The sequence below is a fragment of the Neofelis nebulosa genome, chromosome 11, assembly GCF_028018385.1.
Source record: "Neofelis nebulosa isolate mNeoNeb1 chromosome 11, mNeoNeb1.pri, whole genome shotgun sequence".
In the NCBI taxonomy this organism is placed as follows: Eukaryota; Metazoa; Chordata; class Mammalia; order Carnivora; family Felidae; genus Neofelis; species Neofelis nebulosa.
The window spans coordinates 61971406-61994048 of NC_080792.1; the positions used below are offsets into that span (position 1 = coordinate 61971406).

Here is a 22643-nt window from a genome sequence, read left to right on the forward strand (position 1 = left end):
TCCTGTACTGGAAGACAAGTCACCTGAGACTGCCTAACAAACCTTACTAATATATACTTCTCCTAGTCACCTTCCCACAATTTACCAAATCCCCAGTTTGCTTTGTCTAGCGTCTACCCCACAATTATCATCCTTTTTTAAAATGACATACAAGCCCCAGGCCTAACTGCTTCTCCGAGTTTTTACTTCTTTTCTGAGAAGGCGCTGTGTGCCTGCAAAATAAACTTTTCCTGTTACTCTGTCTCATAGCTTTAAATCACAGGCCCCACTCACCGAACTTCAGAGAATAGAGGAAAAGATGGTTGTTTTTTGGTTTTTCGGTTTTTGGTTTTTTTGTTTTGTTTTGTTTTGTTTTTACTCCACTAGAGTTTTGACTATCACAAAGGACAGGTGGGACACCTCAATCATTTTAGAGGTTGTAGCTGAGAACTCACGATGTCTGACAAAGCTGGCAAAAAGTAAAAATTCATACCAAGTCAGCCTCACAGATTTCTGATCAAATGAGGACAGCAAGAGCCTCTCTTTATCTATATTTGGATTAGCAGGAGGAAACACTTGGAAGAACCAGTTCTTTGGGTATTACTCTTGGGTGACTCTTGGTTTTGAGAACTCTTTGGTTATTGATCCTTGCTCTCCCAAGGACAGCCATTGCTTTCCTTATTGTCCATTTTGTGTCAGGCTGTCAGACCTGCATCTGCTAACAGCCAACCTTCAGGTTGGGGAACCCCAAGAACTTGTAGTTGACCACACAGAGATGTGGGCTGCACTCCACTGTTGCTGATATCCTACTGACTATTGCCAGAGATCAGGAAGCTCACTTAAGTCTTTCTTTTTTTCTTTTTTAATTTTTTAAAATGTTTATTTATTTTTGAGAGAGACAGAGCATGAGCAGGGGAGGGGCAGAGAGAGAGGGAGACACAGAATCCGAAGCAGTCTCCAGGCTCTGAGCTGTCAGCACGAGCCCGACGTGGGGCTCAAACCCATGAACCCCACGTGAGATCATGACCTGAGCCGAAGTCGGAAACGTAACCAACTGAGCCACCCAAGCACCCCAAGTCTTTCTTTCTTCTGGCTGCCTTTGGGAGTAGCTCTAGATCATGGTAGCTGCGTCTTTTGCACCCGCTTTGGAAATCCTCTTGGGTCCCTGGTTAGGCTATAAAGAGGCATAATTATTGACTTTGGTTTTGAGTCACATTTGTAATAGGTATACCTTTGGAAAGAAACAAAGTGGGAGGGTCAATACTGCCAGGAAAATTCAACGTTTGTCTTCACCAAACCTGATAATAATATATTTGAAAGGATTTTTTAAGAGTCTGTGGTCAGAAGTTGCCCAATTGGAGGCCAGCATTCAGGGCCCAAGAGGAGCTGTTTTTAAGGCCTCCTCACCTATGAATAACTGGGCTAAAATGGAACTATGTACTCAGAGGAAAAGAAAACAAACTCTAGCCTTTGTGGAATGACTTAAAAACATCCCAAAGGCACACAGCTATAAATCTGGAATTTGGGAATCCTCAGATTTTCATCTTAGTCAGAAATCTTTCTGAAATAAAGAAACAAATTCAAAACAATGTAGTTGGATGAGAGTCACCCCCTTGATATTATCATTGAGGTGACCGAATTCTTTGAGGAATTAAAAACAACTGACCCCATCTTACTAATCGAATCTTTACAAAGACAGAAAGTGACACCCTAGAAGTAACTCAAAGCCCAGACATCCTTCTTACCAATTCCCACATCTCCCTTGTTCATCTGAAGACTCTTGCAGATACTGTGAAAGGTCAGGACATTGGAAATAGAACTGTTCTGCACCTAAGAAAAAAACAAAAGGGGGAACTTTCTAAGTATCAGTTGCCCCAAACCTCTGATGATAGGAACTGTTGTTTCAAGAAGCCAAGAAACCTCTCTTAAATGGAAACTTCCAAGGAGGTAACTGTTGGTCCCTCAACTGAAGGGCTCCTTACTCTAACTTCCCAAAAATGAACTAGATATTTTATCCACTCAGATGAGCTTTTAAAATCCTCAATCTGTTGGTGTTTCCAAAAGAGCTCTTGCCCAAAATTCAGTCCACAGCCACTATTATTACATATCAGGGCAAATGAAAGTCTTCCCCCCAAATATTGGTAGGCTTCATTGAGCAGGTAGCCTAAACCTGTTCCACCTGCCAGAAACACAGTTTGGATCCAGCCATTTTATATAAACCTGTGGGGTTTGAATGCTATGTTGGCCTGACTCATGGCTAAAATTTTAGGATGCAAGCTTTAAGATTCTTGTGTCTGTCTGCATGTTTGTGTCTATGTATGTACGATGCGTGTATGTGGCATTTTCTCCCTCCAGAGGGTATTGCCAGAATTAATCTAAAATCCCATATAAGAGATCTATTTTAATTGGCTTAGAAAAACACAAGCACTTACACCAATTAGATATTGCTAAAACTTTCAGAAAAATTGGAACTAATCCAAGTACCTTTTAAGTTCACGTGAACTGGAATCATCTTTGGAAAATGGGGCTAATTTAATATCACTGGTTTAATAAAAACAGGCATGTCTTCAGAGTCGTCAGCATTTAGGATAATGGAGGCATGTGTTTATATTCTACTTGGGTTTACTACTCAAATAAGCTTAAGTTATTTCTACTAGATATTTAAGATTGTTGAATTCATTAAACAAGGAGCCCATCACACTGAAGTGACTCTAATGCTCTTGGCAGCTCACCTAAGCAAACTAAAACCAAGGTCTATAAATAGCTCAAGGTTGTGAATTTGAAACCTAAGGACAACCAAGCACCAACAGCCAACTAGACTTTATGCTGTAAACAATCAGTGATTTTCTGACTTGGTTTCCACACCTTCTCTGAGTCTTTCCCCAGGCTCCTGTCCATAGAGTGCCTTCTAACCCCTTCCAGTTTGATGCTGCCCCATCTGAATAGACTTTTGCTCAAATAAACTCTTTTCTTTTTTTTGTTGAGGTGGAGTCATCACACAACATTACAATAGGTTCAGGTGTACAACATAGTGATTCAACAACTCTATATACATTATGCTATACTCACTGCGAGTGGAGCTGCCATCTTTCGCCAGACAATATATTATACTACCATTGGCTATATTCCCTGTGCTGTACCTTTCATTCCCATTACTTATTCATTCCATACCTGGAAGCCAGTCCCTCCCACACCCCTTCAACCATGCTACCCCTGCTCCACCCCCTTCCCTCTGGCAACCATCAGTTTGTTCTCTGTATTTACGGATCTGTTTCTGGGTTTTTTGTTTGTTTGTTTTCTAGATTCTACATATAAGTGAAATCATACGGTATCTGTCTTTCTCTGTCTGACTTCTTTCACTTAGCGTAATACCCCCTGGGTCTATCCATGTCGTTGCAAATGGCAAGATCTCATTCTTTTTTTTTACAGCTGAATAATATTCCATCGTAAATATATGCCACATCTACTTTATCCATTCATCTATTGATGGACACAGGTTGCTTCCATATCAAACTCTCAAAATTTTTAATATGCCTCACTTCATCTTTTAACAAGATCATAAAATTACAATTTATCCTAAGAATAAAAAATAGAGCAAATTAATTGTCTGATGTATGTCAAACACAGCAATAAAAAAAAGGAAGTCATATGTTTAAATTTTTGGTTCTTTACTTCTGTGACTTTTTTTTTAATATATGAAATTTATTGACGAATTGGTTTCCAAACAACACCCAGTGCTCATCCCAAAAGATGCCCTCTTCAATACCCATCACCTACCCTCCCCTCCCTCCCACCCCCCATCAACCTTCAGTTTGTTCTCAGTTTTTAAGAGTGTCCTTATGCTTTGGCTCTCTCCCAGTCTAACCTCATTTTTTTTTTTTTTTTACTTCTGTGACTTTTGATACTTGCCAAACAAGCATATGTTACACAATTTGTCAACAACACCAAAATTACTTAAGATGATGGCTAGCTTACTAATGTCTCATACGATTTTCATGAGCAGTCCAAAAATAATCATTAGGAACATATGAATTAAATAGATGTAAGTGGTATAAAAGTTTATAAATGAATCCTTCAACAATACTTCCGTTTTATAATATGTCTGCTTGAAAATAACTTCCAAAATCTTTCTGGTAACTTAAAACCTTAGAGTTATACTAGGTTAAGTTAAATGATAGATATTTGTTGAGTATTTAGACCATTTCTAAATAAGATAAAATGTGGAAATATTATTTTTTTCCTAATTCATTTTATTTATTTATTTATCTATTTATTTAGTATACTTACATTCTGGTTTTTTTTAATTTTTTAAATTTACATCCAAATTAGTTAGCATATAGAGTGACAATGATTTCAGGGGTAGATTCCTTGATGCCCCTTACCCATTTAGTCCATCCCCCCTCCCACATCCCCTCCTGTAACCCTCTGTTTGTTCTCCATATTTATGAGTCTCTTATGTTTTGTTCCCCTCCCTGTTTTTACATTATTTTTGCTTCCCTTCCCTTATGTTCATCTGTTCTGGGTCTGTTCTGGGTCTTAAAGTCCTCATATGAATGAAGTCATATGATATTTGTCTTTCTCTGACTACTTTCTCTTAGCATGATACCCTCTATTCCATCCGTGTAGTTGCAAATGGCAAGATTTCATTCTTTTTGATTGCCGAGTAATAGTATATATATATACCACATCTTCTTTATCCATTCATCCATCGATGGACATTTGGGCTCTTTCCATACTTTGGCTATTGTTGATAGCACTGCTATAAACATTGGGGTGCATGTATCCCTTTGAAACAGCACACCTGTATCCCTTGGATAAATACCTAGTAGTGCAATTGCTGGGTTGTAGGGTAGTTCTAATTTTAGGTTTTTGAGGAACCTCCATACTGTTTTCCAGAGTGGCTGCACCAGTTTGCATTCCCACCAGCAGTTCAAAAGAGATCCTCTTTCTCCACATCCTGGCCAACATCTGTTATTGCCTGAGTTGTTAATGCTACCCATTCTGACAGGTATGAGGTGGTATATCATTGTGGTTTTGATTTGTATTTGCCTGATGATGAGTGATGTGGAGCATTTTTTCATGTGTCGGTTGGCCATCTGGATGTCTTCTTTGGAGAAGTGTCTGTTCATGCCTTTTGCCCATTTCTTCACTGGATCATTTGTTTTTTGGGTGTTGAGTTTGATAAGTTCTTTATAGATTTTGGATCCTAACCCTTTATCTGATATGTCGTTTGCAAATATCTTCTCCCATTCTGTTGGTTGCCTTTTAGTTTTGCTGATTATTTCCTTTGGTGTACAGAAGCTTTTAATTTTGATGAGGTCCCAGTAGTTCATTTTTGCTTTTGTCTCCCTTGTCTCCAGAGACGTGTTGAGTTAGAAGTTGCTGCGGCCAAGGTCAAAGAGGTTTTTCCCTGCTTTTTCCTCAAGGATTTTGATAGCTTCCTGTCTTACATTTAAGTCTTTTATCCATTTTGAGTTCATTTTTGTGTATGTTGTAAGAAAGTGGTCCAGGTTCATTTTTCCACGTGTGGCTGTCCAGTTTTCCCAGAACCACTTGCTGAAGACACTGTCTTTATTTCATTGGATGTTCTTTCCTGCTTTGTCAACAGGGGTTACAAAGTAAACAAAAAGGTCTATCCAAGATTACTAGGGTGATATCTAAAAGACTTAAAGGCAACTTGAAAAGGCTCAGGTCAAAGATCAGGATATCTGAACCTCAACAAAGATAACAATTACAATGAGTTAAAACCCATGAGATATCTTGAAATCCATGAGTTCATATTAATATTGTTTTAAAAAATTAATTTGGGGGGCACCTAGGTGGCTCAGTCAGTTAAGCATGTGAGTCTTGATTTAGGCTCAGGTCATGATCTCCAGGTTTGTGAATTTGAGCCTCACATTGGGCTCCATGCTGACAGAGGAGTCTGCTTAGGATTCTCTCTGTCTCTCTGTCTCTCTCTCTCTGCCCCTCCCCCATTCAAGCTCTTTCAAAGTAAATAAACATTTTTTCAAAATAGATAATAAAATAAGAAACTAATTTTTGAACTGCACCATGAAAATATAATCAACACAGCAAACAAATAAAGAGAAAGAATTAAAATGTACCCTGGTTTTCTTATATGAACTGTACACTGGGTTAGTAAAGAGTTGATCTCGAAATGTTTTATGGAAGTACTCCAAGTGAATAGATGAAAAAGACAGGATATAATTAGATTATGTCTACTTTGTAACTCCTGTTCAATTAATATCACTGAGAAGTGACAAGTTCTAGCATTACACATCAGGCATTAGGTCTCTTCTGCCTGAGGAAAGAACACACCATCTTCTGTTCTTGCCAAGGGGAAGAAGCCGATCAAGCTTCCGATCAAGGTGACAACGTGCATGGCATACTGAAGAAAGAGGAACATGTTAAACTGGGTGTGAGTGTGCTACCAGCAAAATCCAGGCTGTGGGAAATTCTACAGGACAAACTCTACGGGCCTTCAACAAATAGATTGTAAGGAAAGGAGAGGATGGCAAATGGAGCTTGAAAGAAAAATTTTTTAATCTTGATTCACTTTTGAGAGAGAGAGAGAGAGAGACAGAGACAGAGACAGAGACAGAGCATGAGCAGGGAGGGGCAGAGAGAGAGGGGGACACAGAATCTGAAGCAGGCTACAGGCTCTGAGCTGTCAGCACAGAGACCAACGTGGGGCTTGAACCCACGAACCGTGAAATCATGACCTGAGCCAAATTCAGACACTCAACCGACTGAGCCACCCAAGTGCCCCACAAATGGAGCTTTTAAATTAAAAGAAACTATGACGAAAACCAGGGGTCATATATAAGTGTTGAATCACGAAACTGTAAACCTGAAACTAATATTGCACTGTGTTAACTCACTGGAATTTAAATAAACACCAAAAAAAACCCAAAAAACAAACAAAAAAAACCCCACCTGGGTGGCTTAGTCAGTTAAGGATCCAACTCTTGGTTTCAGCCCAGGGGATGATCTCATAGTGGTAAGATCTGTGCTGACAGCAAAGAGCCTGCTTGGGATTCTCTCTATCTCTCTATCTCTCTCTCAAAAATAAATAAATAAAAACAAAATAACTTAAAAATAAATTAAAAGAAGCTCAAAAGACCTATAAAAAATGGACAAGACCAAACTACATTGTCTATGTGGGTAGTAAAACGACAAAGACACATAGGAAAGTGATTATTATGAAAGTCAAGATAATGGTTATTTTGGGGGGGCAGAGTGATGTGACTGAGAACAGCAACTGGGTAGGGGGTTCTGGGGTGTCTGGAAAAGTTGTACTTCTTGACCTGAGTGGTGGTTTCAAGAGTGTTTGCTTTATAATAATTCATAGCCCACACATTTGGTCTGTGTGGTTTCCTGTGCCTGGGTTTTATTTTATAATAACTTTTAATTCTAAAATACAGAAAGGAAAACTGTGAAATTGGAGTTAATGTGTTTCATTAACACTATAAAATGTATCCAATTTATTCATTGGAAACTTGAGTTTTCATAAAAACGTTATTGCTCATAAAAACATTTTTTCTCGCTTTGATCAAATCCCTGAGTCTGCCCAAAGATTGTCAAGAAATCGGTCAAGTATAGACTGAATATTATTCAAGATTAAGTAATTTCAAGAGCAAAAGTGCTCTTTTTGAAATCCTTCCAAATGTATTACAGCAACAATACAAATACATATATAGTTTTTAATATGGGTGTGGAAGCATTTTAATGTTTAATATAATGCAATGGGATTTTTAATTTGAAACAAGCCTGGAGCTTACAAAGTTCTTGAAATGGCCTGGAATGGGTGCCATCCGATGACTTGGAACTGGATATAACCGGATATGTCGCCATGACTCTACGCAACCTTATGTTTAGTGCAGTAGTTAGGCATTTCAACTGTGGGACTAACCTCCTGGACCTAAGGCCCAACTCTACTGCTCATTAACTGTGTGGTCTTGGACAAGCTCCTTAACCCCTTGTTCTGGATCTGTAAAGTGGGAATGATACCACTATCTACTTCATAATATTGTTGTGAGGATTAAACCCTTTACTAGATATAAAATGTTAGATGGGGCACCTGGGTGGCTCAGTCGGTTAAGCATCCAACTCTTGATTTTGGCCCAGGCCATGATCTCACAGTTCATGAGATGGAGCCCCACATTGGGCTCGCTTTCACTCTCTCTCTCTCTCTCTCTCTCACTCTCTCTGAAAGAAAGAAAGAAAGAAAGAAAGAAAGAAAGAAAGAAAGAAAGAAAGAAAGAAAGAAAGAAAGAAAAAGAAAGAAAAGTTTTTAAAAAGCTTTAAATCTTGGGTTTTACCAATTTGACAATAAATTTCATATATTGGAAACAAAAAATAAAAAAAATAAAAATAAAAATAAATCTTGGGTTTTATACGAAAGAGACCTCAGATTGCATTATGACACATAAACTAGCCTTTGATACTGTGTTAATCATCGCCAATCCCTGTGGCAATCCAGAGTAATTGAAACAATTTAATTAGTTTATAGGTCATGTCATAGTTCAGTTACTTTTCATATGTAGACCCAGCCAGTTTCAGAAGAAAAGAGAATGCATTTTCAACTATGGTAAATGAATCAGAAGAAAAATATATTACTAATTCCAGTAAGTAATTACCTTTTTATTTTTTAATATTAGCTTCTTATACTGTTTGCTGTTCCTGTCATTTTTCTCTGCCTGTTCCCCCTTTAGTGATGATCTCTTTCTAGGGATATTCTTGTCCCCAGTGTCACCACTAGGAAAAAGAACAGGCTGTAGGAGTATCTTAAGTCCTTTATTCACTGCTGTATCCCCAGAAATTAGCACAATGCCTTAAACAGAATTTAATTGGGCCATCTTAAAATAATTCATCTTGAATTAATTATTAAGATGAACTTGGATATTTCACTCAGAAAAAAAAAAAAAAAAGCAACTTATCCTGATACAGATTTGAAAATGTCCTTTCTGTACCCAAGCGACTCCAGCTTGGTGGCCCAGGTACTCCAACTCCTGGTGGCCGCCCTCTTCCTAAAAGTCCATGCATCAACTCTGCAAGCACTGCTCAACAGTCATCTTACTGTTTTCTACATGTGAGTCTTGCCTTCCCAAGAAAAATGCATTCTCCTTAAGGATACAAACCATTTCTCATCAACCTCACTCTGGATTACTGGAAAGAGATGATTAAACACCTAAAGCCTAATGGTTAGAGGAGACTTTCTAAAGATTGAATTTTCATTTATATACATATCTTCATGTAGAAATCAATAAAAGACTTTCAAAAACAAGTGTATGTAATAGAAATATTATTTCAAGAGGAGAAGAAAATGTAAGATTTCTGACTTTAAAAAGAGCATGTTAGGGGCGCCTGGGTGGCTCAGTCAGTTGAGCGTCTGACTTTGGCTCAGGTCATGATCTCTCTGTCCATGAGTTCAAGCCCCATGTTGGGCTCTGTGCTGACAGCTCGGAGCCTGAAGCCTGTTTCAGATTCTGGGTCTCCCTCTCTCTCTGCCCCTCCCCCACTCTGGCTCTGTCTCTCTTTCTCTGTGTCAAAAATAAATAAACATTAAAAAAAAGAGATAACAAAAGCAAAAATGAACTACTGGGACCTCATCAAAATTAAAAGCTTCTGCACAGCGAAGGAAACAATCAGCAAAACTAAAAGGCAACCAACAGAATGGGAGAAGATATTTGCAAACGACATATCAGATAAAGGGTTAGGATCCAAAATCTATAAAGAACTTATCAAACTCAACACCCAAAAAACAAATGATCCAGTGAAGAAATGGGCAAAAGGCATGAACAGACACTTCTCCAAAGAAGACATCCAGATGGCCAACATGAAAAAATGCTCCACATCACTCATCATCAGGCAAATACAAATCAAAACCATAATGATATACCACCTCATACCTGTCAGAATGGGTAGCATTAACAACTCAGGCAATAACAGATGTTGGCCAGGATGCGGAGAAAGATGATCTCTTTTGCACTGCTGGTGGGAATGCAAACTGGTGCAGCCACTCTGGAAAACAGTATGGAGGTTCCTCAAAAAATTGAAAATAGAACTACCCTACGACCCAGCAATTGCACTATTAGGTATTTATCCAAGGGATAGAGGTGTGCTGTTTCGAAGGGGCATATGCACCCCACTGTTTATAGCAGCACTATCAACAATAGCCAAAGTATGCAAAGGAGCCCAAATGTCCATCGATGGATGAATGGATAAAGAAGATGTGGGATACACACACACACACACACACACACACACACACACACACACACACAATGGAGTATTACACGGAAATCAAAAAGAATGGATTCTTGCCATTTGCAACTACATGGATGGAACTGGAGGGTATTATGCTAAGTGAAACTAGTGAGTCAGAGAAAGACAAATATCATATGACTTCATTCATATTAGGACTTTAAAAGACAAAACAGATGAACATAAGGAAAGGGAAACAAAAATGATATAAAAACAGGGAAGGGGACAAAACATAAGAGACTCATAAATATGGAGAACAAACTGAGGGTTATGGGAGGGGTTGTGGGAGGGGGAATGGGTATGGGGTATGGGGCACTAAGAAATCTACTCCTGGGGGCGCCTGGGTGGCTCAGTTGGTTAAACGTCTGATTTCGGCTCAGGTCATGATCTCACAGTCCGTGAGTTCAAGCCCCGCGTCAGGCTCTGTGCTGACAGCTCAGAGCCTGGAGCCTGCTTCAGATTCTGTGTCTCCCTCTCTCTCTGACCTTCGCCCGTTCATGCTCTGTCTCTCTCTGTCTCAAAAATAGATAAAACATTTTAAAAAAATTAAAAAAAAAAAAAAGAAATCTACTCCTGAAATCATTGTTGCACTATATGCTAACTAATTTGGATGTAAATTTAAAAAAAAATTAAAATAAAAGGAAAAATTAAAAAGTAAATAAATAAAATTTATAAATAAATAAATAAGCGTGTTCATTTTTTTAAATGTATATAGGTGGGTATAATCACAATGACACTTATATTTCCTTGGACATATTTAAAAGACAGATGTAGCAGTTTCATTTAAATGTGTTGACAATTGCATCAGATTAGCAACTATTTAAACTGATAAAGAAATTATTCGAAGACTATTTAATGTGGGTGAGGGGGTACAGTTTTTCAAAATCCCTTTAAGGTTATATGATTAAAAAACTGAAAATTGGCTTTATGGCCAGTGGCTCAGTTGGTTGAGCATCCCACTTTAGCTCAGGTTATGATCTTGTGGTTCATGGGGTCACGCCCCAGGTCAGGCTCTCTGCTGTCAGTGCAGAGCCTACTTTAGATCCTCTGTCCCCCTCTCTCTCTCCTCCTCCCCTTCTCTCTCTCTCTCTCTCTCTCTCTCTCTCTCTCTCTCTCTCACACACAAAAACAAATAAACATTTTAAATAATAATAATACTAAAAATAAAAAGCTGGCAATTATTGAGCTAAATGAGAGGAAATATTCTCCCCACCCAAAATGAGAAGGTTGAGCCCTTGATCTTTTAATATAGACACGTTCTAGTTTTATTCACACAAATACATCCTACATAAACCAAAAAGTTATTAGGGAACAGTGACATGTTTGTGAGCACTTCATTCTTAGCCTTAGTTAAGCCAGGCATGGGGAGATATTTGTATACAACAAATAAAAATCACTATATGCCAAACAAACCACAAAACACACCACATAACTTCATCACAAAAAAAAAAAATGATCTTCTCTGCTTTTCCCCCCAGAATCAATTGCAGTTATTAAGTAGTTTTTATGTATCAGCAATGTGTTAGTCTGGGGCACCTGGCTGGCTCAATCAGTAGAGCATCAGACTCTTGATCTTGGGGTGGTAGGTTTGAGCCCCACATTGGGGGTAGAGACTGCTTTAAAAAAATAATGTGTTAGCTTATATGAGTGAATGCAATAATTTCTCTTTCTTTGAGGCATTCACTGAATTAGTGAATACTGAGCCTTGTTCTTAAAGGAAATGTTAGGTTAGGTTCCTGCACGCCACTGGTCACAACATTTTCATTAGCAAATCAAGGCAGAACCTTGTGTGATGTGTGTTTCTGTTTAAAGACACCTTCTTTAATACATGTTGCTGATTTATTATCCTTTAGGACACAGCCTACAGCACCCTCAGCATCTCCTAAATGAAGCTTATCTAACACAGGCACTTTCTCTATAAGGCATATCACACCTTCTTGCTAAGCTTAGGAACACTGGACCACATTTCAGCATTACACTTGGGGCCTGTTGTAAACAAGACAGCCAACAAAAAGCACAAAGATGCAAAACACAGGCCACTAAATAGACTCCGAAAGGATTCTTATTCACAGCGTGAGAGCTGAAACAAGGCCACAGAGAGGGCCTTGTGTGACCTCAACTGGAAATACATATATTGGGAAATTTACCTTTTTTGTCACTTGCATGTATCTGTGAATGATCTTGGGGGTTACAGATAAATTTTAGGAAGTAGGCAAATTCAGAAATACAGGATCCAAGGATAATGAACATCAATTGTAAATACATGCTCGAGAAATGTTAACTCTGGAAAGAAAGACAAAAAGAAATTTAAGTGTTAAGGTAGGTAGACTTTGGATAAGATAGAGGAAGTAGGGTATTGTCTAATGTAACATAAGACCAAGATTGAAATGGTATCTGTATTAGTTTCCTATTACTGCTGCAACAAATTATCGACAAATACAGTGGCTTGAAAAGCAGACTTATTATCTTACACTTCTGTAGGTTATAAGTCCTACATGAGTCTCATTGGGCTAAAATCAAGATGTTGGCAAGACTGAGTTTTCTGGAGGCTCTAGGGGAGAATCCATTTCCTTGCCTTTTATAGCATTGAGAGGCCATCCATATTCTTTGGCTCATGGTCACTTCTTCCATCTTCAAAGCCATCAATGATGGATCTAATCCTTTTCCCATGACACTATTCTGACTTCCTCTTCCACCTCCCTCTTCTACTTTTAGGGATTTTATGTGATTTTACTGGGCTCACATGGATAATCTAGGATAATTTCCCCTTTTCAAGGTCAACTGATCAAAAATTGAGGATCTTTTTTCCTCCTAACACCAAACATGTAGCATCTTTCCAAACGCTACTGCTCCAATTTTCTAACACCAACTAAGTGTCTTACAACTCAGTTCAATTCTGACACTAACTATCCATAGTTAGCATCAGACTCCACAGGTTTAAAGATTGGTCCCACAAGACTGCCCTCATTTCAGATACCAGTTGCAAGTATTGGGTGCCCAGGTTAGCCTCACTTCTCTTTGACTTGGCTACAAAGTCAGAGGTTCCCCCAGGGTGCCTGGGTGGCTCAGTCAGTTAAGCATCCAACTTCAGCTCAGGTCATGATCTCATGGTTCATGGGTTCAAGCCCCACTTCTGGTTCTGAGATGACAGTTCAGAGCCTGAAGCCTGCTTCAGATTCTGTGTCTCTCTGCCCCTTCCCCACTTGTGTGCTCTCTCTCTGTCAAAAATGAATAAACACTAAAAACAATTTTAAATCAGGGGTTCCCACAATACAACCCTACATATACAATGACTCCAAGAACTCAGGAAACTGCTATCCTTGCTACTAAATTTTAAAGGATACAAAGACAGCCAAATAAAGAGGCACATAAGGCAAGAACCAGAAGTACCCCGAGTGCAGGAGCCTCTATCCCTGTGGAGATGAGATGTGCCACCCTCCCAGCACATGGATGTGTTTGCCAACTTGGAATCTCCTTAGATTTTTATGAAGTTTTACTATGTAAGCATGATTGTGGCCTTTGGCAACAATCTCAATCTCTAGTCTTCCCCTCCTCCCCAAAGGTTGGGGAGATGAGGCTGAAAATTCCAAGATTCTAATCAACTCTTGACTTTTCTGGCAACTGGCTCTTACCCTGATGCTATCTGGGGTAGCAAGAGTCACCTCCTTGGAACACCTCCTCACTTAGGAATTCTAAGAGTTGTAGGAGCACTGTTTCAGGAAGTGGGGACAGAGACCAAATATCTTTCTTATCTTACCACAGCAACTTTAATTGCATCTACAACTGTAATTCCCTTTTGCCATGTAAGGTCACATATACACAGAGTCTAGGGGTAAGAATGTGAACATCTTTGGCGGAGGAAGGGGCGTCATTCCACTAACCACAGCATCTATCGCAGTTTGCAAGCACTAAACGGTAGTGCTTTAGGAACCTTGATGTGCCAACATTATGGTGCTTGGATGGAGGGTCAGCCAAAAGGCTGAAGCCAAAGCACTACATTAGGGTGATGGAGAGAAAATAGAGAGGGAAGAGTCTGCAGGGCATTGTCAAAGCAGAAATAATAATTATGTAACAAATATGGAGCTCGTGACAGTTCTGTTGGATTATACCCTACAATTAGTACGTGGGTTTTCTGATGAACTAGTAAATGCGTTATGAGCATGTTGGTGATCTGCATTAGTTTTAAACAAACACCTAAAAGTCTAATTCTAGGGATCCAAATTTTCCCTGCTGAAAAACTACCTTCTTGTTACCATGGAGAAATTTGGAAGCACCTCATTTATATTCCTTACCTCCTTCCTCCCTCCCTCACCTCACCTCACACTACGTCCAACACTAGCTGATGTGGATATGGGATGTGGGGAGGGAGCACAGAGAGAGAGACACCCTGCCCACAGGCTTCATTCTATCCCATGATATCAGTGGCCAACCTACCAGTGACTTGTGGATGAGACTTTATCCTGTGGACCCATAATCAGCAGCCTTTTTCTCCATGCCTTCCCAGAACACTTTTACAGGTTTCTAAGCCATCACCTCCTCTTCACCATAATCAACATCCCTTACAGCACTTCCAATGTAAAAAATCGCACAATGATAAGTTGGTTTCACAGTTGGTCAGTAATTGCCAAAATCCCTCCAGATGGCAAATGTGCCTAGGCATCTCCGTTTTAGATATACACTCATTTTTTTCTAAAAATGAAGATTGTGGCAGTTTAAGAAGTATGGTTCGGGGGGCGGGGGGGGGGGGAGATTGACCATGTGACTTTGATGTGATTTAGACAAATGAGAATATTTCTTGAAATCTAAGATATCATCAGCTGTGACATGCACCACTATTTTAGGCTCTGGGGATCTGGAGCAAGGGTCTCTCATGAGGTTGTCGTTAAGCCACCAGCTGGGGCTGCCATCATCAGGGGCTAGAGAATCCATTTCCAAGCTCACTCACATATTTGATGGCAGCGTCCGGTTCCCCCTGGCTATTGGCCAAATACCCCAGTTCCTTGCCAGTAGCCAAACTGTCAGCAACCTGAATGTCTCCCCCCAAATGAGGCGAGCCCAAGATGGTGAAAGCCATAGCCTTTTATAGCCCGATCACAGAAGTAACACACTGACTTCTGCCATGTTCTATTGGTCACACAGACTAACTCTGGTACAATATGGGTGAGGACTCTACAAGGGCATGAATATCAGGAGGCTGACTACCACAGTAACATATTACCGAAAGGAATGTGAAACTAATTTGCTTCATTAAGTGACATTTATTGAGCACTTACTATACACCTTGCCCCATACTAAACACTAATAACTCGTTTAAGACAATTAAGTGAGACCCATAATCCTGTGAGATGAACCCTGTTATTATCACTTTTTTTTTTTTTTTTACAATCGTGGAAACTAAAACGTAGAAAGGTTAAGTAACCTATCCAAGATCACTAGCCAGTCAGAGTGAGGGCTGAGACTTCTGATTTTTCACTAAAATGCTACCCAGCCTTCACTTCAATGTATATTATTGAATATGTCAACAAAGAAATCCCACTAGATAATTTGAAAACCTCCAAGATTCTTTACGGTTTCTTGACTATTGCCCTCACCAGTCCATAAGAAAGTACTTGATTGTGTTGTGACACTTTTAAAACTTTAGCTTATTTCATTTGCTTTGGTAATTATTTATAATTGTTTAAATCAACCGTGATGGACTTCAGCTCTGGTGCCATCTATACCTTCACGTAAGAAAGGATCAAAACTGCCTGCTTTGGCTCACACGATAGTAGGTATCATTTCAAAAGCTAGGACAGAATAAAGTGCAGACCTTCAAAGAAATCTGACCAATTTTCTCTGAAGACGTAATAGTCAACACAGTTTTAAAATTATTTTCATAACTTTACAAAAGAAATATAAGACAAAGGAGACTACTTTTTATGCTCATGTAGATATGTTCAAATATTAATTATCTCAAACACCTGTCAAGAGTAGACACAATCACTCTCCCCCTATATTCAATAACAGTAAAAAGAAAAAGTAATGTAACTTTTAGACTGCTCTGAGAGCACAAAGTACAGTAAGTCTTACTTGTGACCCTAAGACTCATCACCTCCTATGATGCATTCTAACCCATTCTGATAAAGAAACAGACCCAGAGATTATGAAATTAGTTCACTGGGTTTCCAATTCAGATTAGATAAAGTAATTTTCTTAAATTCCTGCAAGTAAAACCTACTAGAGTCATCAGTATGGAAACTGCCATCACATCAGGAAGAAAATAAGGATTTAAGGTACTCACCGTTGGATCAGCTAGATTGAGTTTGGAATAGCAACCAGTTGTAACTAAGCAAAGAAAGCAGTGGGTCTGGTATTCATGGAGAGTCAGTTCATTGTTAAACTCTTCCTTGAGGAGCACAGAGCTAATGAAGGCTATCCTTGGGTGGTTGGGTGGGGTCTGGCTAAGGCTCAAGAGTAGGAGCAGGGAAGACCAAGCTGAGAAGACCAGTGGTCCAGACCATCATAGAGTAGGGGTGCTCCCAGTACAAGGGTGGGGGACAGAGAGGAGTACAGGTGTGGGGGAAAGGGCGGGGTGAGGGGGCAGGAATCCAGCAGACAGTAGAGAGTTCGGGGACTCAACACTGCTGCAGGCTAGATAGTGCTCAAAGAAACAACTGATACTGACAAGTGTGAGGGCCAAGTTGGAACCTTGAGGCCCAGGTCTCTGATTGCACTCTTTCTGGCTCTTTAGGGAGCAGAGGCCCCAACAGACTGGCTAGTGACGGGGTACTCTGAGCCCAGCACCCAAGAACCACATGAACACTGAGTATTCGGCTCCTTGTGTTTCCTCAGCTCACAGCACAGAATTCTGCAGGAGTCTGAAACTTGGGAAGTTAGCCAACAAAAGAATATACCTAGAGCTATTTCGCTCACAGTTTTTGTTCTGGATGCATATCAGATTCTCAAAAAATTGTTTTGTTCATTAGAGAAAGAGAGAAAGAGAGGAAGGGAGATGAAAAGGGAAAGAATATGGAGAAGGAGGAGGAAGAGGGGGAATGAATGAGAGTGGGTCAAAGGAAGGAAAGAGGGAAAGAAATAGAAGAAACACAAAGATGAAAAAAGAAAGGAAGGAAGGAAGAGAGGGAGGGAAGGACATCAGTTTGGTGGGACGATGCGCATGCGCAAACACACACACACACACACACACACACACACACACACACACACACCACTGTGATCACCCTAAAGAAATTAGCTATTTCTCAGCTCTGCCTATTATCTGAGCCACTCCTTAGGACATCCTTTGGGGTAGGAGCAGATGTTGGCTGGGATAACGCTATAGATTTTGGTTTAAATTTATTTTGTCTCTAGGGTAATTTATTTTGTCTCTTTGCTTTTCTCTGAAACATAAAGACAAAGGGTCTCAAGGCAAATAATCGTCAGTCAGAAATACTAAAAATGGTCAGGTTGTGAACTAATTAGACTCATGCCTAGGATACAAGGACTATTAATGTCCCCAGCAGGTGGCGCAAGCTGCCCTCTACTGTGATGAGACTTCCCAGATCCCTACAGTGTTAAAATAAGTTTCCTCTTCACATTATGTTTCAAACAGCAGATCCTAACCAGGTGAGGGGTTGGGTTAGGAAAGAGATCGTTCAGCAGGATTCCAAGAGACACTAAGTAGGGAAGACAAAATCTGGAGGCTTTTAATTTTATTTCTCAGGTTAAACTGTTTAAAAACACTCATTGACCTCACAAATAATATTGTTCCATTCATATCATTTTGGGCTCTGAAAACTTAAGAATTCTTTCAAGACAGAGTTTTAGATTAAGTGCCAAAGGACAACAAAGTACCAAGAATTAGGATATCTGAAAATATTTGTATTAATTGGTGAAGAGTTTATAATGGAGAAGGCTTTCCCATAACAAATTGAAGATAAATCAATTCTGAAGGAAACCTCGAGAAAGGGGATGTTGATTAGAGATTGTTGAGATCAGCCAACGTAGAAATTCTGCTGCTTCGCTAGTTTCTTACAAATAAATACAGTGTTCCTGCTCACACTTTCAGCTCGGGGCTATGCATTTTTTTTGTGAGCAAGCAAACAGTAGAACTGAAAACATTTGCATCCCTGGGGATGAGGTAACCCTTTTTTGGGAAGGTAGGGAACATAATATGTTATCCTTGGAGTCATCTCCAAAATCTGGGACAGAAAACAGAAACTTATTAATTAAGTCTTCTTAAATGTCTGCCCTCATATGTTTCCAAAGAAACAAGAGTTTGGAATGTTCAGGTCAGTGACTAATTTCCAGTGAATAAGCTGTCCTGCCAGCACCTACTGCCTTCCTTCCCTCACATCCATTGATGTTTTAACTCTGCGTCTGCTTCCCTGTTGGTCTGCCACTAGAGCTTTTACTTGTTAAGGATATTTTAAAATATAAAAGTCGCATGTGCGAACAGCAAGAAATTTGAAAACGCTGAAAGGCATAAAGGAGAAATTTCCCATGACTGAGTAGATATTGGCAACACCTACTTCTCACAAAGAGCTTGTGCCCAGAATAGACAGAGAACTCTGACAAATCAATTTTTAAAAAACGATAAAGAAAAATAAATAAATAAATAAATATAAAAATAAAATAAAAAACGATAAAGAGAAAAAATTAGCAATAGATTTGAACAGACACTTCACCAAAGAGCATACTCAAATGGGCAATCTCAATTCTGTTAATAACCAGCTGTCAATGAAAACCATGGTGCGCATGAGGGTTTTAAAGTCCACAAATTCTTTGCTACTTCTCCCTTCAAGACATGGGGACTAGTTCCTTCGAGGGCAGTCTAGGAGTAAACACTGGTTTCCAACAGAGAGAATAAAGCAGATCGAAGTGTGTGGCTTCCCCCTCACCCCCTCTCTTGGATCACTCAGACAGGACCACGGGCTGCCATGTTAGGTGGCTGCCCAAGGAGCTTTAGGGAGGCCAACACCAAGAGCAACTGGGGCCTCTAGCCAAACTCTGAGTAAAAGACCCTGAGCAGAACTGCCCTGCTAAGTCTCTCCCAAAGAAATGGTGATCCACAAAATCTGTTGAGATAATGAATTTCTTAAGCCACCAAATTTGGGGGGAATTTGTTATGCAGATGACATACACTAGGATACCACTGCACATATACCAGAAGAGCTAAATTAAAAAAAATTTTTTTAAGTTTATTTATTTTGAGAAAGAGACAATATGAGGAGGGGAGGGGTAGAGAGAGAGGGAGAGAGATAGAGAATCCCAAGCAGACTCTGCACTGTCAGCACAGAGACTTACGTGGGGCTCGAACACAAAACGGTGAGATCGAACACAAACCTGAGCTGAAAGCTTAACCAATTGAGCCACTCAGGCGCCCCAGAATAGCTAACATTTTTAAGTTTGAGGTACGGAGAACTCATTACAATGTGCAACATGGCAACTCTCATTGCACTGCCGCTGATGGGTGTGTAACCCGTGCAACCATTCTAGAAAACCGCGTACATGATCTACTGAAGTTGAACATATGCATGCCCTATCATGCGTTTCCACTGCTGGGACACACAGACAGAAATGCACGCACATTAGGCATTGAAAATCACGTACAACAATATTCACAACAGCATCATGTCATAGCTCAAACTGAAAATATGACAACAGTATTTGGATAAATAAAAGGCGGTGTGTCCACGGAGTGATAAGCAGCAGCGACAATCCATGAACTATCGCTGCGTGTAATAAGCCAGCTGAGTCTAACTCCCATGATGCATGAAAGAAGCCAGGCACAAATTAACCCAGAATAGGTTCTATAGTCAGCAACCAGTAAGGAGAGAGAAACCACACCAGCTAACCCAATAGACAGGATGTATCATAAAGAACATAAAGAACAGTTAACTAGGTATAAAGATATTAACTAGATGACTAAAAGTCAAAAACAGGTATCAGGGAGGTAGCTACCACCTCCTAGGACTGGGGCACAAGAAGAAAAAAGCTGAAATACCTGAAATCCAGAAGCTTGGAGGCAGCCCCCTCCCCAACCGTCTGGTGCTGGGACCGGTGTCTTGGGGTCCGCTCAGAGGGGTTCTCTAACTGCTGTGATGCGAAAATTACAAACTAGACTCGATTACTGCTGCCGGAAAGCGCTGCTGGCACTGGGGCGGGGGGGGGGGGGGGGGGGGGGTGGGAGCAGGTTGCTAGGGTGACGTTGGCAGGAAAGGGAGCCAACAGGAAGCCAGCAGGAAGAAGCAAGTCCCTCCCCTCTCCTGCGAGCTGCAGGTTTCCTGCAGCTGGTTTCCAGGGGAGTCTGGCGGATCAAGGGACAGGGGACAGAGGGATGGCGCTGAGGCAGCCTCGCCCGCAGCGCGAGGCCGACGGGAGCGTGGGTCTGGAACCGAGAGGCGGCAGCCTGAGAGCTGGCACAGAGGGCATACATGAACGTTCAAAAGGAAACAAAATGGACACGTGGTGTTAATGTTGGGACAGCGGTTACCTCGGGGTGGGGGTAGGGATTTCTCGAGCACTGAGCCCTCCCACAAGGGGAGCTTCTGAGGTGCTAGGGACTTAGAGTGCGCTCACCTGGGCGATGGGCATAGCCCTGTGTGGGCAAAGCCTTCCCTTAACAGCCTGCTTTCCGGTTATAAAAGGCAACAAAAGGTTCCAGGAGGTTCAACTCAGTGTAACCCAGTGACTACTTACTGAAATCTCACCTAAACTTGAAGATGGGCCTCTTCTTGGAATGTTTCCCAGATCCTTTTATTCGCATGGGTCTCTTCCTCCTCTGAAGTCTTAGAAAAGCCGTCGACAGATTTCACAATGTAACGCAAATTGGTGTCATGGATTACATCCAAGGAGCTAGTTTCATCTTCCCAAAGAGGTGATAAACCTGAGGCCGGAAACTCAATACCCCCCCGGGTGGCATAGCTCCGGACTGAACTCAGGTGTCCATAAATCAGTTATCTGTTATCTAATAATCAGCTTCAAACCTAACCGCAATGCTGATGAGTTAAGCAGCCTCGTTTGACACGAGCTAACTAGAATATATGAAAGAGGCCACTGTTTTGAGTTTCTTTATCAAGAAAGGGAAGGCCCAAAGATGACCCGGTAAGTGTACCGTCTTCAAGGGAAAAACAAAATCCTTTTATGGAAAATTCTGTTTTCCTTATTATGTTGAGAGTGAAAATGCTTCCGGCACAGGAACCAGAGCGTCTGGGCCGCCGCAGGCGGTGGGTGCCACGCGCGACCTTTGCCCCACTTCAGGCGGCGGCGTTGACGCTTCTCCCCGCGGGCGGCCTCGGCCCCTTCTCCTCCTCGCTCAATCCTCGCTCAAGCTTGCACGAGAGCAGGCACTCGTCCCTTGCCATAAAGAGCCGCTCTTCACACGTCAGCCAGGCTATTTTTAAAGGCTCTCCTGGAGATCCCCAAAGTAAAAGCATCGCGGGGCGGGGCCGCCGCCCCGCCTGGTCCTCCGGGTCTCCACGCTGCAGCCCGGCCAGCGAGAGGACCGTCCCCAGACACCCGGGAGAGCACCGCCCCCGGACCCCGGAGGGAGGACAGTCCCCGGACACCCAGAAGGGTTACCCCCAGACCCCGGGGATCCGCCCCCAGAAGCCCCCGGAGGGGCTGTCCCCACCCTGTCCTGCTCTCTTCCTCCTTGGCGTGGCCGCCGCCGCCATCCTTCCACGCTCTCCCGGGGAAAGGCCGCCCTCTAGGCCTCCTTGCTTTCCCCTTTCCCAGGACTGACGATGGCCCTCTGCCCACCCTTGGGCCGCCCGGAAGCTTTCTCTTTAATGGCCAGGGGCCCATACGACTCGAGTCTCAGATTTCCCACCCCTCCCCCGCGTCTGTGCCCCGCCTTCCCCCAACCTGTCACCCAAGGCGGGGGGGCCAAGGCGGGCGTGGGGGCGGACCTTGGCGTGGCTGCTGCTTGAATCGCGGCCCTGGACCCTTTTTGGCTGTTGTCTCTGGGCAGCCTAGGCCAGGCGAGTCTGGGACAGGTTCAAGGGTCTTATTTAGCTCCTATAAAGGGAGGACTTCACCCTCCCATCCCCCACCCAGCAAAGAGCCTACAGATGTCAGAAAGTCTGATTTAAAACTCATTAGGGGCGCCAGGCTGGCTCATTGCGCAGGTCATATGACTCTTCATCTTGGGCTTGTGAGTTCCAGCCCCACCTTGGGTGTACAGATTACTTTAAAATAATCTTGGGGCGCCTGGGGCGCTCAGTTGGTTAAGCTTCGGACTTTGGCTCAGGTCATGATCTCTGGGTTCCCAAGTTCAGGCCAGGGCGGTGGGCTCCGTGCTCACAGCTCAGAGCCTGGAGCCTGCTTCAGAGTCTGCTGCCCCTCCCCCGCTTGCACTCTGTCTCTCTCTGTCTCTCAAAAATAAATGCTAAAAGAGAAATTTAAATAAAATCTTA

At 41.6% G+C, this 22643-nt stretch overlaps 1 protein-coding gene across 13 annotated transcripts in view; it reads right to left on the minus strand.

Moving 5' to 3' along the window:
* MPPE1 (metallophosphoesterase 1) overlaps positions 1 to 22014 on the minus strand; it is a 58284-nt gene extending 36270 nt beyond the window's left edge. For 2 of the 13 annotated variants that reach the window (XM_058692746.1, XM_058692741.1), the window contains exon 1: positions 20937 to 22014. The gene's annotated coding sequence lies outside the window, so the exon portion shown is untranslated. Of the gene's footprint in view, positions 1 to 1724; positions 1810 to 9890; positions 10003 to 12392; positions 12529 to 20230; positions 20360 to 20925 lie in introns of those variants that run through there. The other 11 variants (XM_058692732.1, XM_058692733.1, XM_058692734.1 and 8 more) reach the window with 11 other exon arrangements.
* Positions 22015 to 22643: the final 629 nt, after the last annotated feature.